Source organism: Stylophora pistillata, chromosome 5 (genome assembly GCF_964205215.1).
Source record: "Stylophora pistillata chromosome 5, jaStyPist1.2, whole genome shotgun sequence".
Lineage (NCBI taxonomy): Eukaryota > Metazoa > Cnidaria > Anthozoa > Scleractinia > Pocilloporidae > Stylophora > Stylophora pistillata.
The window spans coordinates 8,560,229-8,581,921 of record NC_142523.1 but is presented as its reverse complement, the minus strand read 5'-3'; the positions used below and the strand labels follow the sequence as shown (position 1 = coordinate 8,581,921).

Below are 21,693 nucleotides of genomic sequence, written 5' to 3'. Positions count from 1 at the left end.
TCATGAGTCATGAAATGGAATTTCCTTGAATCATATAATTAAATAAAAATTAGTAAAAAAAAAGTAAAACAGCATTACTTATGGTCGTTATGTAAACACAGATGCAAAACAGGTCAGGCCTAGGGTTGAGTTGTGTTTTGATAATTTCAGTTCCCCTTGTGAAAAGAAGGCTAAAGGCAGCATGGAAGGCAAGCATGTCAATTCTTGACTTCTTATAATTTAAAGGCATCATATAGTGAAACAACAATATTTAATTTGTAGCAGATATTTAATAAAATGTACAAATTAAACATAATTATTTAAAGGAGGAAGTTCAGTTTTATGCTCCAGAAAAGTGTATGATATTATCTCAATCATTAGAAAGACACATGAAATTATGATGCTACCTGTTGCTGTATTGAAATAGGAAGACTAACCTGACCTTCTGAAAATTTTCTCTCAATTTTCTTTAAATGCCATCATAAATGCCACTGGCTTAAGTGTTGTTCAGTTAAGTCTGGATACTATTTTTGTCATCTTTTGGCAATCAATGTTGAGAGTAAGAGAAGTAGTTATTTTTGTTTTGGAAGCGCATTTGAAACTTTTATGGTAGAGATATATGGTTTTAGGAGTATCTAACAACAACAACAACAACAACACTTCTTAACTAAAATTATTTATTCTTTAAGGTATCTTAGCATCTTTTAGCACAGTGCTTTTGGCCACCATCATAAGCATTAATATATTTTTCAGGTTTTGGAAGGTGATCAAAAGGTTGATCCACAGGAAGAAGCTAAAATGAACAAAGGTATATTTAACTCCAAGTGCTAGGTGAATTAAACACAACTTCATGATGCATGATGCAACTCTCCCCTGAAGGCATTCTGTATATTGAAGAAATATGTGGGAAAAAAGCCCATAGTGTCATATCTGGTAAAAAAAGTTACTAGATAAGTCTGTACTAGAGCTTAAAGTGACCCACCCAGTTGGACTAATTATCCTGGTTTTCTTGGCATGAAGCAACTAGGAGTATTGCCACTTAGCCATTCTCCTCTCAGTTCTATAGAATGCTATATTCTCCATCCAAATTGCCAAGTATTTCTCTAAAAGAACACAGGGAGAATTGTTTAAATGGCATTACCAGAGCTCATGTTAAATTTTCCTTTTGACTGGTAGTTGACAGCAGATCAAAGAAGTGCCTGAAAGATTTAAATGAGGAATTACTTTGCTGTATCTGGTGTGAACTCATGGTATTAGCACACACTTTGCCTTGCTCACTGACTTTCTGTTTTGGTTGTATCAGGGACTGGCTTTGGTAAGACATGCTGCAGAGCATTATTTTTTGTTTTTAGTTCAAATTCATCTAAACTCTTTATCCCCAAGAGTGACTAACATCTACTTTCTCAATACAATATCGCCCCTGTATCACACATAAAGGTCAGGAGAATTAGGAAAATCGTCACCAACAAAAGATAAGCTCTTCATTGTTTAACAAATTCTCCTTCTTAGCACCCTAGGGAATGTATAGAGAGCAGTATGGAGAATATGCATACTGATGTTAGGGTTATTAGGTAAATCTATTTGGTCATGTCAGATTATTTTACAATTATAGTTTATACTACCACTCATTGGTAAGGGTAGAATTTTTTTATTCAGAATTAAAAAGATAACCATAATTTCAAGAGAGTCATTGATATAAAACTTTTAAATTGCATGTTCACTTGTTTTCTGTAAGAAAAAGAACAATTTATGTGTACTTTTCAGGTGCAAACTAAGGCATAATTTGTGAACTGTCCTTTTGTTGCTTAAATTGAGCTGCTAAGCTATGACATTTGAGAATTTTGTTTAGGGACAAAAAAGTATGATTGAAGTTATTTTTAATTTCCTGTTTCTTCTTAGTCATTCAAGACTGTCCAAACTGTAGAGCAAAGGCTCAACTCATGTCTGCTGTACCAGTGAAGGTGAGATAACAGTTAGAGGGTTATTAGAATAGAACCCTAAGGCTATTTGTGATGGAACACCAACTTCTCACTTTTTTGTCAGGCGATACATGACAATTTGGAAGGAGAACCTTGTAGTTTGTCGTAAGTCACTCAGGGCTTTTTTTCTCTCCCACTCTTCAATTTTGCTTGCTTAGTTAGTGAAAGTTTGAGTGAATTATATCCCTTTAGACAATTTCTAATACTTGGCCTTAATGTTTGGAAAAATTGTGACATCCCAGAATAGACATGCATGCTTTAAAACACTGTTTTAAATGTGTATGCTCTTCTGTCAAGACTAGTCTTGCCCTGGTCTTGGACAGATTCTCTATGAGTTTAACAGACATATTTTGGGCCTCTTATCTTTGAGCTGCACTGTGAACCTACTTATTCACTCAATTCTTCAGAATTCACATGATTCCCAAGATCTGATTGCTAACTCTCCTCTCTAGCCACTACACATTTCCTTGAAAATTAGTAACAGGAATTTGGTGTCAGATCAAGATAACAACTTCTACCTGATAAGTTTAAGAATTCTCATTACCTGTATGTAGGCTGAATAATGCTTCAATTGTTTAAGTGAGAGGTTACATGTTAGTATTAAAAACTGGATCATTGTGTGACTGAGGCAGGTTCTGATGTTGTTATTTGAACAACGAGACAGACTTATAGCCACAATAAAATTTATTTATACAGGAAAGTACAAAAGAAATACTACTGATAAAAAGAAAGGGTGATTGCAAGCAAATCCTCAGTAAAATAGGTCACTAACTTGAGGTTTCACGTACTGGAGTTCGTTTTTTGTGACCAAGAGGTTCTGGGCTTGTAAGTGCTGGTCTTGACACTCTGAACTACTGAGTTAAACTAACTAACTGTACTTCTTTTATAAGGAATCGAACAACAGCAAGAAATTCTCTAAAATTTTGGAAGTTAGGTGTGATCATTCTAAAGGAAATTTAGCTGCAAATCCTGTGTTTAGGTTGATTTGGTTATCATAGGAAATAGTTAGGTGTGGTGGTGTGACTTAAAGGAAATTTATGATGCAAATCCTGTGTGTATGATAATTTGATTATCATAGGAAATAGTTTCTGAAGATGTAATTCTAAAATTATAACAAAAAAATATTGCAGTGTCATGCACAGTTGTGAGCCTGGTCACAAATGGATAATGCAATTCAAGACTTTTTATTGGCTTAGCCATGATTATGGTATATGAGCCAATATACCATAGTCTACAATTATGGTAAGTGTACGCATTAGCTTAAAATTTAAAGGGAGCTAAAAAGAAGAGAAGAAGAGAAGATTGATTTTGTCTAATATCTTGGGGGCGTTTTTTATAAAACAATTATTCCACTTGTGCTTGTCGGATAGGAGATGATTATAGCCAACTTGGCGCTACACACCTCATTGGCTATCTATTATCTCATTTACAATACACGCTCATGGAACAATTGTTAATTATCACTTCTGGTATTGAAAGAGTTACTTAAGACATTCTCACAATTTGCCTTGATGTGTTGACAAATTTTGACATCCCAGAATAGGGACGCATTTTTTAAAACACTGTTTTCATTGTACATGTTTGTCTGTCAAGATTAGTCTGCTGCTGTTCTTAAGTAGGCATACTCTGTACGAGTTTAACAAGCATATTTTGGACCCCTTATCTTTGAGCTGCACTTAAAATCTACTCAATGAACCACTTCTTATTCACATGTAAACATTTTTTTTTTTTCAGTTTTGTGACATGTCCAGTATTTTGCTAATGAGAAACACGAATTTAGTTGTTATGAGAGTGGCATGGGTAAGTGTTAAGCTTCCCGTTTGACCTTCTAGGTGCTAGGTGACAATACAATAAACAAGGTAGCAGAAGAAGTTATTTCTCCAGAGGAGCTGAAAGAGAGGCAGAGTAAAATTCAGGTAAGCAGTGATTTGAAACAAAAACCTTCAATTTTTGCTGTCCAGGTTAAGTTTTGTATTTTGTTCTTCATTAGAAATTCTGGTGAACTAAAACATATTTTTCTTAGAGTATTTTTCTTCTCTTTCTAACAGAAGTAAAACAAATTGTTCCGTGTAGCAAGTATTCACCTCAGTGGAGGTGAATAATGGTGGATATTAACCTTGCCACTTGGCTGGGTTTATATACACCACTATAATATTCACCAACACTTGAGTGAATAGCTTTTTTGATATATTATTATACAGAAATAAAAAAAGGAGTATATTTCTGTCAATTTAACAAAAAATAGTTGGAGATTGTTTTCTTTGGTTGCTTGGCGGTCAGTGGCACTTGCCAATCACTTCTGAACCAGTGAATCAGCACTATGCACCTGTGAGGCATTCTCTAACAAATTATTTTAATTTTGTGAATTTAAGATTCTTTTTCAATTGCTGTGTAATGAAGGTTAAAAAAAAATGAAATTTACTACTATTACTTTCTCATGTAATATCACTTTCCTTTCTAGGAGATGAGTAAAGAAGCAAAAATAAAGGCTCCAAAGAAAGTTGTGTCTGTTTCATCAACTAGGTCAGGGCTGGTTGAAGTGTTATTTTGTCAAGGCAACTTCTTGACTAAATGTAAAATCATAAATTTTTTTCATTGAAAATTTGGTTTGGATTTTTGCTTTTGTTTTGATTTAGTGACAGTAAAATATAAGATAATAAGTGACTCTAAGCAAGAAAGTAGTGACAGTGAAAATTACTTAGAAGAGGTTAACTGTTCATCCAAGGTTTAACTGTGACATATTTCTAGTATTTCGTCCGGACACATTAAATCTATCATGAAATAAATCGCAAAGATAGGGTGGTGCCTGCTTTGTTCTACTCTGATGGACCATGGTAACGGTATTTAATTGAAGTTTTTGAGGGACACTTAACCAACCAAGGGATTTGCGCGCAGCTGAGAGACATAATCAAATTTTTTGATACCTAGGATTATTCTGCAAGCAAAGTTCTGAATGAGTTGTAGGTTAGAAAATGCTTTTGCTAGAGGTATTATCCCGAACAGTAGAACAATAGAAAAGCCTGCTGAAAACAAGAGCGTTAATAATTAAAGTAAGAGTTTTGTTGTCCAAAAGATGTTTTATTCTATTGATACGACGTAAATTATCCAGGCAGCTCGAGGACAGTTAAGATCAGTGTGGTCGTCAAAGGTCACGGCAGAGTCAATCCAGACTTTTACAACACGACAAGGTGCTTGGTTTTGTTTGGGTTTGTTTGGGCCTGGTAACTAGTCAAAATATAGGCTTAACGTATGATGCACGATCCTCGCAGTAGAGAGCACATTTATGCAATAGCGAAAATCAGACCTGAAAAAAATCAGGCCGTTGAGTTGATTCGTAATGAACCCGTGATGATAAATCAGAAACAATGTATATATGAAGTTCATATATTTCTCAGGTCTGATTTTCGCTATTGCATAGATAGCGCTCTCTACTGCGAGGATCGTGCATCATGCGTATCTAATACCGCAGTTCAAAATATATGAACGTTAGATATACATTGTATCTGATTTATCATCACGGGTTTACTACGAATCAACTTAACGGCCTGCTCCCAGTTGGCTTGTTAGCTCAATTGGTAGAGCGCTGCACTAGTATCGCAGAGGTCAGTGGTTCGAATCCCGTACAGGCCTGATTTTTTTCAGGTCTGATTTTCGCTATTGCATATATAGCGCTCTCTATTGCGAGGATCGTGCATCATACGTATCTAATACCGCCGTTCAAAATATATGAACTTCCTATATACATTGTATCATATAGGCTTTACTTTTTTTGCGTATGGAGGGTTGCCAAGAGGAAAAACCTTTCTGCAGATTTGAACGGCGTTTGGTGTTAAAACCAAAGATATACTTGACTTTTGACGGGAGAAAATATATTTTTACATCGGAAAACATTTTTCCCGCTAAAAGACTTAGTATATTGTTTGATAAACACTAAGCACGATTCAAGAACGCAGACTTTTTTTCCAGAGACAATTTTTCTGCCAAAAAACTTTTTTTTTTCGAAATTGTAATTTTGCCTTTTTAAGAGCGCAAGATTTCTGAACATTATAAATCCGACAGACACTACGCGATCATCGCTCTTCTTAGTACTCTTTCTTTAAAGTGGACAGTGTTGCACGCTCACATGTGACTCGCAATGAAATTAGCATACATAGTTTAGTGCACGAGCACTTGCAGTCTGCAAGATTAGCATATCTGGCTTGTACTTAAGATTTTGACATTTCGTAATTAAAACGTATACTTTATCGAGAGCACCACGCTATCAACAACAGTAGTATCTAAGCGAGACTTTTCATAAACTTTAAGTTGATCAATAAATTAATTGGATCTTGTGGGATCATCTTTCAAACCTAAAAGAAAAAGCACTAATTCAATGGCAGTAACTGAGGAAAACCTTTTGTGGGAATCGCCTCGCGTTCTATAAAAGATATTTTCTACTCGTTTATGCTTTTCACTGCGTTGACCCTTTAACTACCAAGATCTGAATGTCAATTCTCTCCTCCAGCTGATGCACATTTCCTTGTACATGGGTAGATACTAAACATATCCAGAAAGACATGGTTACCATGGCAATCTAATGAAAAATCACACCCTACCCTTACATGTGACTAACAACTCAATTCAATTTTGATTGACAGAAGCTTCTTTGATTTCATGAGCAGAAAATCGCTCTAATTATTTCCTAAAAGAAATTTCGGTCATATCCAACCGCAATTATTTTTCCAGAAGAAAAGAGAAAAGCTCATTTAAAGTAAAGAACAAACAAGCAAACAAACAAACAAAAGCCAGCAAACAAAACTTAAAAAACAAAATGAAAAGTGAACTTGATTAGATAAGCTTGTTCATGATCCATAACGTACCATGCCTTTCTTCTTTCTTGATCGCCTGATGGCTGATACACATGAAGAAAATCACAAGTGTAAATGTAACGTTGAAGAAAAGGACGATGCAGATTCCTTTGGGAAGGGAAGGATCAGGAGAGGAAGGGGGGAAAAGGGGCACCGGGGGATTATGGGGGATCGGGGGTATGTGGAGGATCAAAGGGAGGTGGGGAAATACACGGGGTTTGATCGCCGGATATTCGGCTCGGTTTAAAAGCTTTGAAAATATTTCAATGTTTTTGTTTTTTCGGTTGTGGTTAAAATCCGTTCCACTCATATTCGGAACCCACCAGAGGTATTTCGGCATTTTCTCGCGTACGAGCACGATGACTTATTAACTTTTTTCTCGGAATTGAGCAATGTCATTCTTCCGCTGAAATAGATTCGTAGCGGAGGAAAAGGAATAATTTTCGAAAATGCAAATTAGCCAGTGCTCTTAGATATAATTTTCATGATAATATAGGAATTGTATAAGAACTGCATTCCCTAAACGAGCCCTGGAAACGGTGGGACCCCCTTTTTTATCTCAAAAATTTCCCTTCTTTTTATAATAGAAGATAAATTAACAATAAAAGGTAAATGTTGACAAAAATCTCAGAGCAGATTCTATTTCAGAGAAATGAACTCAGGGAGTGGTCAATATTTATCGTCTGGGAGAGGGAAGGGGGCGAGGATTTCAATTATCATGTCTTAGCTAATCCCCGGTAAGGCTCTGTAAAATTCTTATGACTTTTCCCCACCCTGCCCTTCTCATTGGCAGATAATTGACAGACGTCAATTATCTATAGTTCTTTCCTTTTATACTCTATCGACGACGACTGATTCCCCCTCTGTTCTCCCTAATAACCAAATGATCCCCAAAATCCACCACCCCCTCCCCCTCTGGGCTATAACTAACGACTGGTTCCTCAACAATAGATCTGAAATAGTGCGGCTTGACAACTTGCTAGAGGTTAAAAAAAATATAAGAAAATTGGCATGGTCCATTCATGGTATAAACAGTGCAGACAGTCGTGTTTATTGTATTTCTGTCTTATAAATTCACATGTAAGATTTTGATGCTCTATTTGTTATTATGCTAAGAGAGTTCCCTTCCCTGGCACGGCCGCTGTACAAGGAAAGGAGAAGAATAACTTTACCATTTAAAGACCAAAAATCGGCCGACACAGTAAGACATCAGCTGAAAGATCTTGGCCGGAAAATCGGAACTGACCTACAACCAGTTTTCACGAGTCGTAAGATCGAGGGAAAGCTCAAGATACAAGAAGAGAAGCCCGCTTTAATTAACCACCAATGCGTTGTTTACACTTTTAAATGTGATTCGTGCGATGCGGATTATATCGGTTATACCACACGCCATCTTCATCAACGCATAGAAGAACATAAAGCCTCTGTCATTGGCAAGCATCTGAAAGAAGCCCACAGTGTAGCGTCCACTAGCCTAGAGGAAATGTTTTCTGTTCTCAAGAAATGCCGCGGAAAAATGGACTGCCTAATTCACGAAATGCTATTCATTCGCGAACAAAAACCAAAGCTAAACACGCAGTCTGACTCAATACGCGCAAAAGTATTTATTTAAACATATACTGCACGATCTGACATGCTAAACACCAATAACAATGAACGCTCATTATTCTAATGAAGTTATCACATTTTATTTGTATATAATCTCTGAGCTACAATTTTACATCAGTTTTAACATTTTACTTGATAATGAGGTCATGCTGACTTCGAAACGTCGTAGTTTTTTACCGTTAATTTTTATTATCAAATGTATTTCTTGCTGTAGCCGAGCAAGTGCATCCTGAACGAGCCTCACTTGGTCATCCTCAGGGCCAAAGTTCTTGATATAAATCGCCGATGTATGATCATAACACTCCTTTGCTTCTTGCATGACACCGCCATTATTGTGCACAGCGCCCAGGTTTTTGTGCGTATGTGTTACCTTCACCATAATCACTAAAAATTTACAAAAATTGTGTTGAAATACTTAAAAATCAAAAAGTGCATTAAAATGTCTGATAAAAATCTAAGAAGAGCTAAGGGGATATACGCTTCACTTAGCAACGATGATAACAATAACAATAAAAATGATGATAATACAATTACTTGTATGTGCTACCTTGACGTGTTTCAGACCAGGCGTTTTTGAGTGAAAAGCCAGCACTTTCTCATAGCAGTCTTCTGCCTGCTTTGAGTCACCCAGCTGTTCGTAGACAACACTCAGTTCATGGTAGGACGTTGCGACATCAACATGCTCAAGTCCGAGCTTTTTCAGCCTAACTTCCAGCGCTCGCTCGTGGCAGTCTTTTGCCTGCTTTAGGTCACCCAGCTTCCGGTGGACAACACCCAGGTTATCGTAAGACGCTGCGACCTGAAGATGGTCAGGTCCGAGCTTTTTCAGGCTAACATCCAGTGCTCGATCGTGGCAGTCTTTTGCCTGCTTTAGGTCACCCAGCTTCCGGTGGACATCACCCACGTGATTGTAAGACGTTGCGACATCAACATGCTCAGGTCCGAGCTTTTCCAACTTAACACCCAGCGCTCTCTCGTGGCAGTCTTTTGCCTGCTTTAGGTCACCCAGCTTTTGTGGACAACGCCCAGGTTATCGTAAGACGTTGCGACATTATTATGCTCTGGTCCGAGCTTCTTCAGCCAAACACCAAGTGCTCGCTCCTGGCAGTATTTTGCCAGCTTTAGGTCACCCAGCTGCGAGTGGACAAGGCCCACGTTATGGTAAGACTTTGCGACAGAAACATGCTCAGGTCCGAGCTTCTTCAGCCAAACGCCCAGTGCTCGCTCGTCGCAGTCTTTTGCCTGCTTTAGGTCACCCACCTTCTAGTGGACAACACCCAGGTTATCGTAAGACGCTGCGACTTGAAGATGCTCAGGTCCGAGCTTTTTTAGGCTAACATCCAGTGCTCGATCGTGGCAGTCTTTTGCCTGCTTTAGGTCACTCAGCTTCCGGTGGACATCGCCCAGGTGATTGTAAGACGTTGCGACATCAACATGCTCAGGTCCGAGCTTTTCCAGCTTAACACCCAGCGCTCTCTCGTGGCAGTCTTTTGCCTGGTTTAGGTCACCCAGCTGCGAAAGGACAACACCCAGGTTATCGTAAGACGTTGCGACATGCACATGCTCAAGTCCGAGCGTTTTCATCTGAACAACCAGTGCTCGGTCGTGAAAGTATTTTGCCAGCTTTAGGTCACCCAGCTGTAGGTGGATAACACCCAGGCTGTTGCAAGACGTTGCAACGTAAACATGGTTAGGTCCGAGCTTTTTTATCTGAACATGCAGTGCTCGTTCTTGAAAGTGTTTTGCTTGCTTTAGGTCACCCAGTATCCTGTGCACAGTGCCCAGGTTATAGAGAGACATTGCGACACAATATGCTCAGATCCGAGCATTTTTTTTCCAAATATCTAGCGCTCTCTCGTGACAGTCTTTTGCCTGGTTTAGGTCACCCAGCTGTTCGTAGACAAGGCCCAGGCTATTGTAAGACATTGCGACATCAACATGCTCAGGTCCGAGCTTTTTCAGCCGAATATCCATCGCTTGCTGGTGAAAGCCTTTTGCCTCCTTTACGTCACCCAGCCGCCAGTGGACAAGACCCAGGTAGTTGTAAAACGTTGCAACATCAAGGTGGTCAGGTCCGACCTTTTTCAGCCGAACATCCAGCGCTCGCTTATGGCAGTCTTTTGCCTGCTTTAGGTCACCCAGCTGCTCGTAGAAAAGGCCCAGTTGACTATAGATATCTGTTTTTCGTAATTCATCACTTGGGTCTCTTGACTTGATAATGGCTAGGACTGCAGTAAAGTAGCTTCTTGCAGCTGGATATTGAGAATGCTTGCGGCACATTCTTCCGAGGGTTGTAAAGACGTTAGAATAGTCCTGCAAAGTCAATGCACCAATTTCAGCGACTTGAAATATTCCTTCTTTAGAAAACAAATGTTCGGCGTCTGTAATCACTTTTGCCAAATGAGGAACAATTTTCTTGCCAATGACTAGAGAGTCTTGATCCTCAAATCTGGAGAAGGATGAAACAACCCCTAGTATGGATCTGATTTGCTCATCTTTTGCAGATTTCTTAGTTATTGACCTGCTTAAAACGTAATGGACGACATTATGCACTCGAATGTAGATACCGCTCTCCTCCTCGTCAAACAGCAAAAGCGGGCATCGACTTATTTTTACACCAATCGTGTCTTTATCTTCTAATTTCTTTTCCATTTCCATAATGTAGTCAACGACAACATCTTTTAGTAATGGTTGTTGCGCACAAAGAGAGAGAAAAGTGAACACGTGATTGAAAGCTCTGTCGGAACTCATTGCCTTTTCTAAGGTGGCTGTTATTACTGTGGTCATTGTTTTTGGGTAGCTTGGGTTTGTATTGGCTAGAATTTCCTGAGTTGTGTGTAGCTTTCCTTTTTCTAGTTTCTCTAGAAAGTCGGTCCAACCGAAATTTGAAGCTATTTCACCTTCCCGAACTTGTCTTACAAAGACGGCGGCGCTGGCCAAAGCAAGCGGCTGGTGGTCCAATGAATGCCCAACTTTTTCTTCCATCTTGTCATCAGTGACACCAGAAAGGAGCCCCAGCAAAGAGCTGGCATCATCAGGAAGCATCCCTTTGCTTACTGAGACGTGCTGAATGGAGGAGCTTGTTAGAGGAATAAACTCGGTGTCTTGTGTTGTTATTAGCAACTGCCCACCCATCCATTGTTGGTTTCCTGGATCTGCCAAATAAGTGCGTACATGAGGCAAACTAGTGACATTATCAACAACCAATAACCACGATGTGTAAAGCCTAATCTTTGAACTGATTAGTGCTTTGATATTTGCAATTTTCTCGTCTGTGCTCAAATCTTTGTAATTACGAGTGTCTTTAACTGAGGAATCCGGACATTTACAAAGTCGAGCGAAGGACGCATACGATTCCAAAAGTGTTTCTAAACTTTCGGCATTAATTGTCATGACAAATGAAATCGCAGACGGAGCTTCTTTGCTCTCTTCGAAAAATCGCTTGCCTGCTAGATGGGCCAGCTGAGATTTTCCACTTCTAGGGTTTCCGGATAAATACAAAGTGCTTAAGCTGTCTTTGTTGGCATTCTTGAGTTCTATGAGGTGTTGTGTGATTTTATCAACCTCCGATCTGCGAGGGAATACGTCATGTGTAGGTTTAGGAGGGAGAATACAAAATGCGAAGACTTCGTTTAGCAACTGTTCTTCAAGGGTCTGTACTTTTATTAGAACTTTTCTCAACTCTTTCGTCGTGAAACTTGTCTGAGTTTGAATTGCACAGATTGGTAGAGTCGGAAGACCGAGTGCGTCAAATGCAGTATTCACCTTTAATATCGCATTTTGAAAATCTTTGCAGGAAAGGTAGCCTCGTAACTTATGTGCAAATACTTTATTGCGAAATATCCTGAGGTCATTCACATTTGATTCTACAGTTGGACTGAGATCGCTGATGCAATCGGAATAAAGAATGGTATAAAACAGCATGGTAAAATCTCATTCCGCTCTGTCACCATTGGTCATAGTTTTCAAGAGACGGGCGTTTCTACTTCTGTTTCGTGGGGATTCATGGCTCGGAAAGTCATTTCCATTTTTCGGTTCATCTTTCCATTCTCCCAGCGTTACCTGGTAGCGATTATCCCATTCTCGTTTGGAGATTGTTCGAAGGCCTTCAGCTAGTACATCGGTGACAATGTAACAGATCCTGTAGTAATTCAATTGCTCTTCAGTATATTCCATTGGAGCAGCCATTTTCAATCAGACCCTTTACAAAAGCAGTGTCTCCGTTAGTCAAGTCGGTTAGTTGTAACAGTTTTTACTACGATTATACGTTGAGTAAGACACGGAGAAAGTTTTGGGACGGGGATCTGACCCTTGAGTAGTCACTGGCAGTTTTCTTCGTTTGGTAACTAAAAATCAAGACTTCTGCGTCGTCAACCGTCAAATTTGGAAGGCCTTCAAAGGAAGGCAAGCGACACTTCGCCAGTGGAAACGGAGCTGGTTTTTCGATTTTAATCTCAAAACTTGGTCGCCAGGCTTTCATCGCTTCTCACTCGACTGAAAATTGTAGTATGTATTTGTTAACTGGTAAGTTTGTGTTCACCATGGAGGTAGAGAAAAAGGGATAATAAATATTTACTTTTGAGAAGGGTGCGGTCTCACGAAGTTTTTCCACAACCCTTGCGAGGACAAGAAGACGCCCAAAAACATCTCACAGCGAGATGTTCAGACTGAGAGGAAGCACTGTGGTCACATCTAGTGGCATGGACCACACTTGAGATGCTAAACCAGGACTGTGCGTGGTGGAGAAGGGAGATTATTAATGGCTCATATTCCCGGAGGAGCCTGGACCAAAGTAACGGATCAATTTCAGTATCTGAGCAATTGCACACCCACCCCTCTCTTAACACAACAACAGTCAAATGACAACAAGTTAGGGTTAACGTTGGTTTAAGGGAGGAGAAGCTTAGCAGTTGCTCAGATACTCACATTGATCCAAACAAACGCGAGATCTACAGATGATTTAGACTAAGTTGGAAATATCATTTACATACTTATACTTTGTGAAACATCAGAATTTGAATTTACCGTGAAGAAATTTATTTTTTGAGTAGTCTTAGGGAGCAGTCTCACTCATCGCCTGGGAAAGGGAGAGGTGAAGGGTTTTTGGGATCACATGTTTTTTGGGAGGTGTAGTGGGGGATCAATCATCTCCGAAAGAGTATAGAAGGGGGACTACAGAAGACTGACTGCTAGTTAATCGCTAATGAAGCAGGAGAGATCATAGGAATATTATAGAGCTTTATATGTGCACGATCCTTCGCAGTAAAGCACTATTTGAGCGATAGTGAAAATCAGACCTGAAAAAAATTTCAGGCCTGTACGGGATTCGAATTTTTTTCGGGTCTGATTTTCACTATTGCTCAAATAGTGCTTTACTGCGAAGGATCGTGCACATATACGTTTCATAACCGCAGTTCATACATATGTTTCATATGTTTGTTGTTGTTTGATTTATCATCTACGGGTTTATGTCGAATTAACTTGATGGCCTGCTCCCAGTTGGCTTGTTAGCTCAATTGGTAGAGCGCTGCACTAGTATCGCAGAGGTCAGTGGTTCGAATCCCGTACAGGCCTGAAATTTTTTTCAGGTCTGATTCTCACTATTGCATAAATTAGTCATGGCGTGCAGACATGTTTTTGCAGTCGTGCTTCTATTGACTATTTTCAGCGTTTTACTTGGCCAATTTACTTCAATTACACCTGAATTCGATCGCTCTACAGTCAGACTCTTCATTGGGAAGGAAATATCTGCTCCACCTACATTCAACTGTAAGTCAAAGCCTTCGAAATGCACACCTTGCGAATTGAATTTGAAGCTCCACGCGTTGTTGCGGTTCGTCAAGCTTGGCCAATTTTGTCTGTGTATTCTTCTATCTGGCGATATTGCCGTCACTCCAGGACCTAATAACCTTCAACCTCCTGTAGGCTTCAGAGGTTTATCAGTCTGCCACTGGAACATCCAACGACTGACTGACACCAAATTGGAAGAACTATCGCTAATGCTCACCTCGAACAACAACAGTGCTGCTAAACTCGACGTCTTAATTCTGACTGAGACGTTCGGATCAAGTAAAATTCCAGACAGCTATTACATGATACCCGGCTACACATTACACAGAAAAGATCGAATCGGGAAGAAAGGTGGCGGCATAATTGCGTATGTAAATGAGAAAGTTATGGCTTCACGTCGAAGAGATTTGGAACTGGATGATCTTGAAACTCTCTGGCTTCAAATTTGTCCTCATAAATCAAAGAGACCGATTTTGATATCTGGTGTTTACCGTCCACCTTCAGCCAACAAAGATTATAATGAGAGCTTGGGTAAAAATATTGAAAATGCCCATCTCCAAAACAATGAATTGATTATTCTGGGAGACTTCAATTTGGATTATATTGATTTCAACTGTTATTCAAAACATTGTCTCGCAAAGGCACTGAACAGTCTTGGATTAACGCAGATGGTAAATGGAGTAACAAGACCTGCCTCTGATGCGTGCTTAGACCATATTTATTCGAGTCATCCTGCTAGAATTAGAGAAGTATCCATAGGTAAATCTGGACTTTCCGATCACCTTCCGGTCACCATCTTGAGGTGCTACAAAACCATGGATGCACAACGTAAACAACATTCCAAAATCAAATACAGAAATATCGACAAAATTAACAAAGAGTGCTTTCTGCGAGACCTAAGAGAAGCCCCTTGGGATATCTCCTTTGTTTTTCGAGATGCCGATGACATTGTTGAATCTTGGTACAAAATCTTTAATGACATTCTTGATAATCACGCACCTTTAAAGTCCAAGAGTGTGAAGAAAATCAATCAGCCGAAATGGTTCACTAATGATCTATACAACGAAATAAATAAACGCGATAATCTTCTAAAGAGGGCCAGGAGAACACAAAATGAGCAAGATTGGTCTGCTTTTAAACTGGTTAAAAACAAAGTGACGAGGAAACTAAGAAATGCGAAGGAACAGTACTTTAAAACTCAGTTCAGTAAAAATCAAAAATGTCCAAAGAAACTTTGGTCTTTAATTAAAGACCTATCTAAAGATACAAAGAATAACGACGACTCCGTCCCTATTGCTGACGAAAACAACAACTTGATAAAGGATGACCATTCAATCGCTGAACGCTTTAACCGCTTCTTCGTTGATGTATATAAACGTCTCATAAAGGCGGCACCTGAACTTCATTATGATGCTCTTCCTGGTCCACCAGACAAATCTAACAGTCAAATTGAGAATTTTATTCCGCAAATAACTCCTAGTGAGGTTAACGATTATCTTCTAAGTATACCTACTCACAAAGCCACGGGAATCGATGGGCTTGGTGCCAGAGTTCTAAGGATTGCAGCTCCTGAAATATCATGCTCCATAGCTAAAATTATAAATCACTGTATTGAAACTTGTACATTTCCCTCACAATGGAAAATAGCAAAGGTTAAACCTCTATTCAAGAATCAAGGAAACAAGCAAGATATTCAAAACTATCGTCCTATTAGTATTTTGCCTATTCTTTCTAAAGTCTTTGAAAGACACATCTTCAATGCTGTGAACACCTACTTAACAGAAAATTCACTTTTATACCGCTTCCAATCAGGGTTCCGTAAAAACCACTCCACGGATACTGCTTTGTTGTTTCTTCTGGACCAAGTCCTTCTTGACCTTGATAAGAACAATGTCAGCGGCTTAGTTTTTGTGGACTATAGCAAGGCATTCGACTTGATCAATCATGACATTCTCCTGGTAAAGTTAAGATCATATTGATTTCCAGATAATGTTGTAAAGCTATTGCAGAGCTATCTACTCAATCGCAAACAGTGTGTTACTGTAAATAACTCGACTTCGTCACAACTTATGCTAACCAATGGAGTTCCTCAAGGTAGCATATTAGGACCTCTACTATTTTTAATGTTCGTCAATGATCTTCCCGAAGCTGTTGGATCGGACTCAATTCATGCCTACGCGGATGACACCACATTTAAAGCCAGCGCTAATATCGATAATGCACCTTTGGAATTGGAACGACGTCTTCAAGAATACATGGATAAATTAAGTAAATGGTCTAGCGAAAATGGGATGGTCCTAAACGCCGTTAAAACCAAAGCATTACTTATCACCGGAAAGAGGCTACATTCATCATTAGTTGATGGCAATCACCTGTCAGTGACCCTTGATGGGGCCGAAATAGAACAAGTAACCTCTTATAAACTGCTTGGTGTAACACTCGATCAAGATCTTACATTTAGTGACCACATTTCTAGCCTAAAGGCCAAGCTTTCTCAGCGTATTGGTTTATTGAAAAAGATAAAGAGATACCTTCCAATAAAAGAAAGACTCTTATACTATAACGCCTTGATTAAACCCGTCCTTATGTACGGGAGCATGGTTTGGAATATCTGCGACGTTAAAGAACTCTACTGTCTCCTAAGGTTACAGAAAAGGGCTGCCCGAGTAATTCTTGGAGTGGACTCTTATTCTAGAAGTGTTGTAAACTTTAGTAAACTAGGCTGGTTGCCTTTTTTTGATGAAATCAAACTAAATAAGTGTACAATGATTTTTAAGAGCCTTAAAGGCGATGTTCCGATTTACATCAGAGACTTGCTCAAGACGAACAGTTCTGTACACAATAGGTCTACTAGACATGGCAATTTAAATTTAGTGTGTCCCAAATGCCTAAGAAATAACGATGGTGGCAAGGCATTCAGTGTTGACGCAGTTAAGTTATGGAACAGCCTTCCCCATGATATCAAAAATAAGCCTAGTATAAAACTATTCAAAACAGCTGTGAAAAAGCATTTTATAAGCTCATATAAAAACCTGGACAACTTTGAAACAATATTAAGCAATAGCACATTATCTAATTTTAATTTTTTATAAATTAATTTTATCTTTCTGAATATTTTTAATATATCCTGCTATTTCTATCATAGAATTTTGTAATTATTTACATATTTATTTATTTATCAGTTTTTTGTAATGCTGTATAATCTAGTTAGAGGGCCACAGGTTTGTCAGCTTTTCAGCTGTTACGTGTCCCCCTCTATAAATAAAGTCCTTACTTACTTACTTACTTACTTACTATTGCTCAAATAGTGCTTTACTGCGAAGGATCGTGCACATATACGTTTCATAACCGCAGTTCATACATATGTTTCATATGTTTGTTGTTGTTTGATTTATCATCTACGGGTTTATGTCGAATTAATTTGATGGCCTGCTCCCAGTTGGCTTGTTAGCTCAATTGGTAGAGCGCTGCACTAGCATCGCAGAGGTCAGTGGTTCGAATCCCGTACAGGCCTGAAATTTTTTGCAGGTCTGATTTTCACTATTGCTCAAATAGTGCTTTACTGCGAAGGATCGTGCACATATACGTTTCATAACCGCAGTTCATACATATGTTTGTTGTTGTTTGATTATAGAGCTTTATAGGGAATGAGGTAAATTGTACTTTTATAAAATACCGTGGTCATTTTCACATTGTCACACAGATCAAAGATCTCCTCGGCCATCATGGAGAGAAAAAAGGTCTCCAAACACACAACTTTAAGAATAAAGGCTGATAGTTTCCAAAGAAACTGTTTGGGGCTGCGTCGGTGGGCGGTGGGGGGTAACGAAATAATTTGAATATATCAACAAAGTTGAAATGGTAAATTGGCCACCGTTACGCTTATAAAAACTGACGTTTCGAGCATTAGCCCTTCGTCAGAGCGAATAGGGGAATTGTGGGTTGTGTGTGCTTTTAAAGGCAGAAAAAGGAGCTACGTGATTGGTGGGAACATGGCAACGAGAAAAACACGAATAAATTAGTGGAATGAAAAGCGTTCGTTGATATCTGTAGGGTTTAGACTGCCGGTTTGAAAGATGAGCTTTTGTTCAAGAGTTTTCCGGCTTTCCGTGCTACCTAATTGTAAGGAAAGACCGCAGATTGCCATACATTGCTTAGAATGGTTAGGTAAGTCAAAATGTCTAGCGACTGGTTTCGATGTGTCCTTGTCATTCCTCTCCACGTCGCGAAGGTGTTCTCGGAATCGGTCACCTAGTCTTCTGCCTGTTTCGCCGATGTAAATCTTTTTGCAATAAGTGCAAGTTATGCAATAGATTACATTGGCAGAGGAGCACGTGAAGTGATCGGTGATCTAAATGGATCGTTTGGGTCCCGATATTTTCTCAGTGTTGTGAATGAAAGGACCCGTTTGGCATCGTGCACGAGCGCATTTAAAAGTGCCTGGTTGGTCTTTAGTCTTTGCGCGTCGTGTTAGAGTTCTGATAGTTGTGGCTTTGGTTACGATACGTTGACGACACATTCACCGCCGTTCGACACGACGAAATTGATGCATTCCACCACCGCCTTAACGAACAAAACACTGACATACAGTTTACCACAGAAGTCGAAGAAAATGGCAAACTTCCTTTTCTAGACTGCCTGGTAAGCCACAACGACAACTCATTACGGACGACAGTTTACAGGAAACCGACACACACCGACAGATTACTGGACGAGTCATCGTACAACCCTACATCACACAAAGCCACAGCTCTCAGAACTCTAACACGACGCGCACAACTAGTATGCGACTCGACAGACAGCTTATCCGACGAGAACAAATACCTTCACCGTGTTTTAACGAAGAACAACAACAATAACGACTTCATCCGACGAAACACTCACCGACCCACTACGACTACCGAAACAAACGACACCGCAACCCCTACGAGAACCATACCGTACATAAAAGGCATGTCTGAAAACATCTCGCGCATCTTACTACCCTTCAATATCCGCGTCGCCCAGAAACCCATCACCACACTACGTCAGTTACTAACCAACGTTAAAGACAAAGACGAACCGAGGAACAGACAGGGAACGATTTATAAGATCAATTGTTCCGACTGCCAAGCCTCCTACATCAGTGAGACTGGCAGAAACCTCACAACAAGACTGACTGAACACAGACGGGCGACGAGGAAAGGTGATGTCAGCAATCACAGTGCTGAACACCATCGACTTACCAACCACAACATTGACTGGAACTCTGCGCAATGCCTAACCTACAGCACTGACTATTTTCAACGACTGACTCTGGAAAGCTGGTTTACTAACTTAGAACAGACTCCCCTAAACAGATGTCAACACTTACCCGCTCCATACAAACGACTCATTCACGATATAAACATCACAAACGACCGAAAAAGAACGACCTAACTTTACCGACAGATCGAAACAGACCAATCACGACCGACTTACGTCACTTGAGTCTTACAGCCTATAACATCACGGCAAAACCAACCGATCATTTCACACGAACTGGAATGAAAACATTCTACTGACAACAATCTTTCACTTGACTCTGATGATGACTTCCGCACAGGTTGTCGAAACGTCAGTCACTACCACCGACAACAGTCCTTCTCAGGACTAAACTCACCCGGACGATCAGACTACACCTTCACATGTTACCCCCGGGTTCAAGCCATTTACTGCAAAGGAACCTGCTTCTATTATACTGTCTCTTTATTTTTTTAATTGTTTTTGAATGGTTGTAAAAATAACGAAAAAATTGTGCTTTTGAAAGGGCCTGGTAACCAGTCGAAACATAGGCTCTCTGTTACTCTGTTTTTATGTTTGGAGGGTTGCCGAGAGGAAGGAAATTTCTGTAGATTTGAAGGCATTTAGCGCTACAACAAAAGATATATGTGACTTTTCATGGGAGGAAATCTTTTTCATGTTGTAAATATTTTCCCACCAAAAGACTTTCTACAGTATACTTTTTGATGAACACTAAGCACAATTCAAAAGTGCAAACTTCTTTCCAAACGACAATTTTCCCGCCAAAAGACTTTTAAAAGTGCAAGATTTCTAATCATTATTAACCCAACACTGGGCAGACATCGCTCTTCTTGATGCTCTTTCTTTAAAGAGGACACCGATGTCTAAGCGAGACATCTCATAAACTTTATTTTGATCAATAAATTCCTTGAATCTTGTAGCATCATCTTTCAAACCTAAAAGAAAAAAGAAATAATTCAATGGCAATGTCATCAAGGAAAAGCTTATCATGGTAATTGCCTCCTGTTCTACAAAAGATATTTTCTACTCGTTTATACTTTTCACTGTGTTAACCTTCTAACTCCCAAAATCTGATCACTTTCAATTCTCCCCTCCAGCTGCTACACATTTTCTTGTAAATTAGTTACGAGAATTTGGTGTTAGATCAAGGTAAAAACTTCTACCTGATAAGTTTGAGTATTCTCATTACTTGTTTACTGAATAATGTCTGGGATATTGTATGGAGAAGTTACATGTTAATCACTACTGGGAGTTCAAGGGTAAATTTATTATCGACCATGTCAAATGAAAATCTGAAATTGGGGGAAACTTTATAAAACTGCTGAACAAATGAATGAGCAAACTCAAGCTATGACTTGTATAAATGCAAACAATAAAAAGTATATGTTGTGGTTCAAATTTTACCTTTGGTTTAATTTTTTTTAAACTGGGTTAAAAATTTTAAACTGGTTTAGAATTTTCAACCTGGTTTAAAATTTTTAAGCGCACAGCTCATAGACCACTTTCATAAATGGCTGCTGGATTAATATTCTTTTGTTTAAATTTAAATTAGCCTTTCTGGCCTCGTTCTCCAGTACAAAATTCAAAAGAAGACATTATCTCAAGCGAGGCAAGAAAGGCTAATTGAAACTTAAACAAAAGAATATTAATCCGGCAGCCATTTTTGAAAGTGGTCAATTCTTATTTATTTTAATATCTCTGAAGGACCACTACACCAGCCCATGTTGGTGATATAATAGAACATTCATCAGCTCGGCAGAAATAGCTGTAAAAAGCTTGCAACCTTATTCATTAGCAGAGTTTGTCGAGAAGAGACATGGTCAAATTTTTTTCCTGCTTATTTCAATTATTTTTTTTAACAAAATCAGTGCATCATGATGTTCTATAAACATTTTGAGTTCCCTTACTACATCATGACAATACAGGGTTGGAAGCTCAAATTTGCACTTTTTTAAAAATCCTAAGCTAAATATATCCTTCATGGTCTTCACGATGTAAGGTTATTTATTTTGCCAGGTGGAATGGGTGAATGGTTTGGGGGAGGGGGGGGGGGTCACATAGTTTTCAGGTTAAGGACTTAGCAGCACTGGGTTCCCTGTCTACATCGTGACAGTACGGAGTTGGAAGCTCAAATTTGCTCTTTTAAATCCTAAGCTAACTATATGCTTCATGACCTTCACGATGTAAGGTGCGAATCATTATCATCC

At 39.2% G+C, this 21,693-nt stretch overlaps 1 non-coding gene and 1 pseudogene across 2 annotated transcripts; both read left to right on the top strand.

Annotated features, from left to right (window-relative positions):
* Positions 1–227: 227 nt before the first annotated feature.
* Positions 228–6,208, top strand: LOC148730099 (E3 ubiquitin-protein ligase RNF8-like; annotated as a pseudogene). The gene is made up of 5 exons (XR_016001868.1): positions 228–787; positions 1,156–1,294; positions 1,879–1,940; positions 3,791–3,874; positions 4,420–6,208. The product of XR_016001868.1 is annotated as an E3 ubiquitin-protein ligase RNF8-like (transcript).
* Positions 6,209–17,644: 11,436 nt separating this feature from the next.
* On the top strand, positions 17,645–17,717 carry Trnaa-agc (transfer RNA alanine (anticodon AGC)). Its single transcript has one exon. It is a non-coding gene; the product is annotated as a tRNA-Ala (tRNA).
* Positions 17,718–21,693: the final 3,976 nt, after the last annotated feature.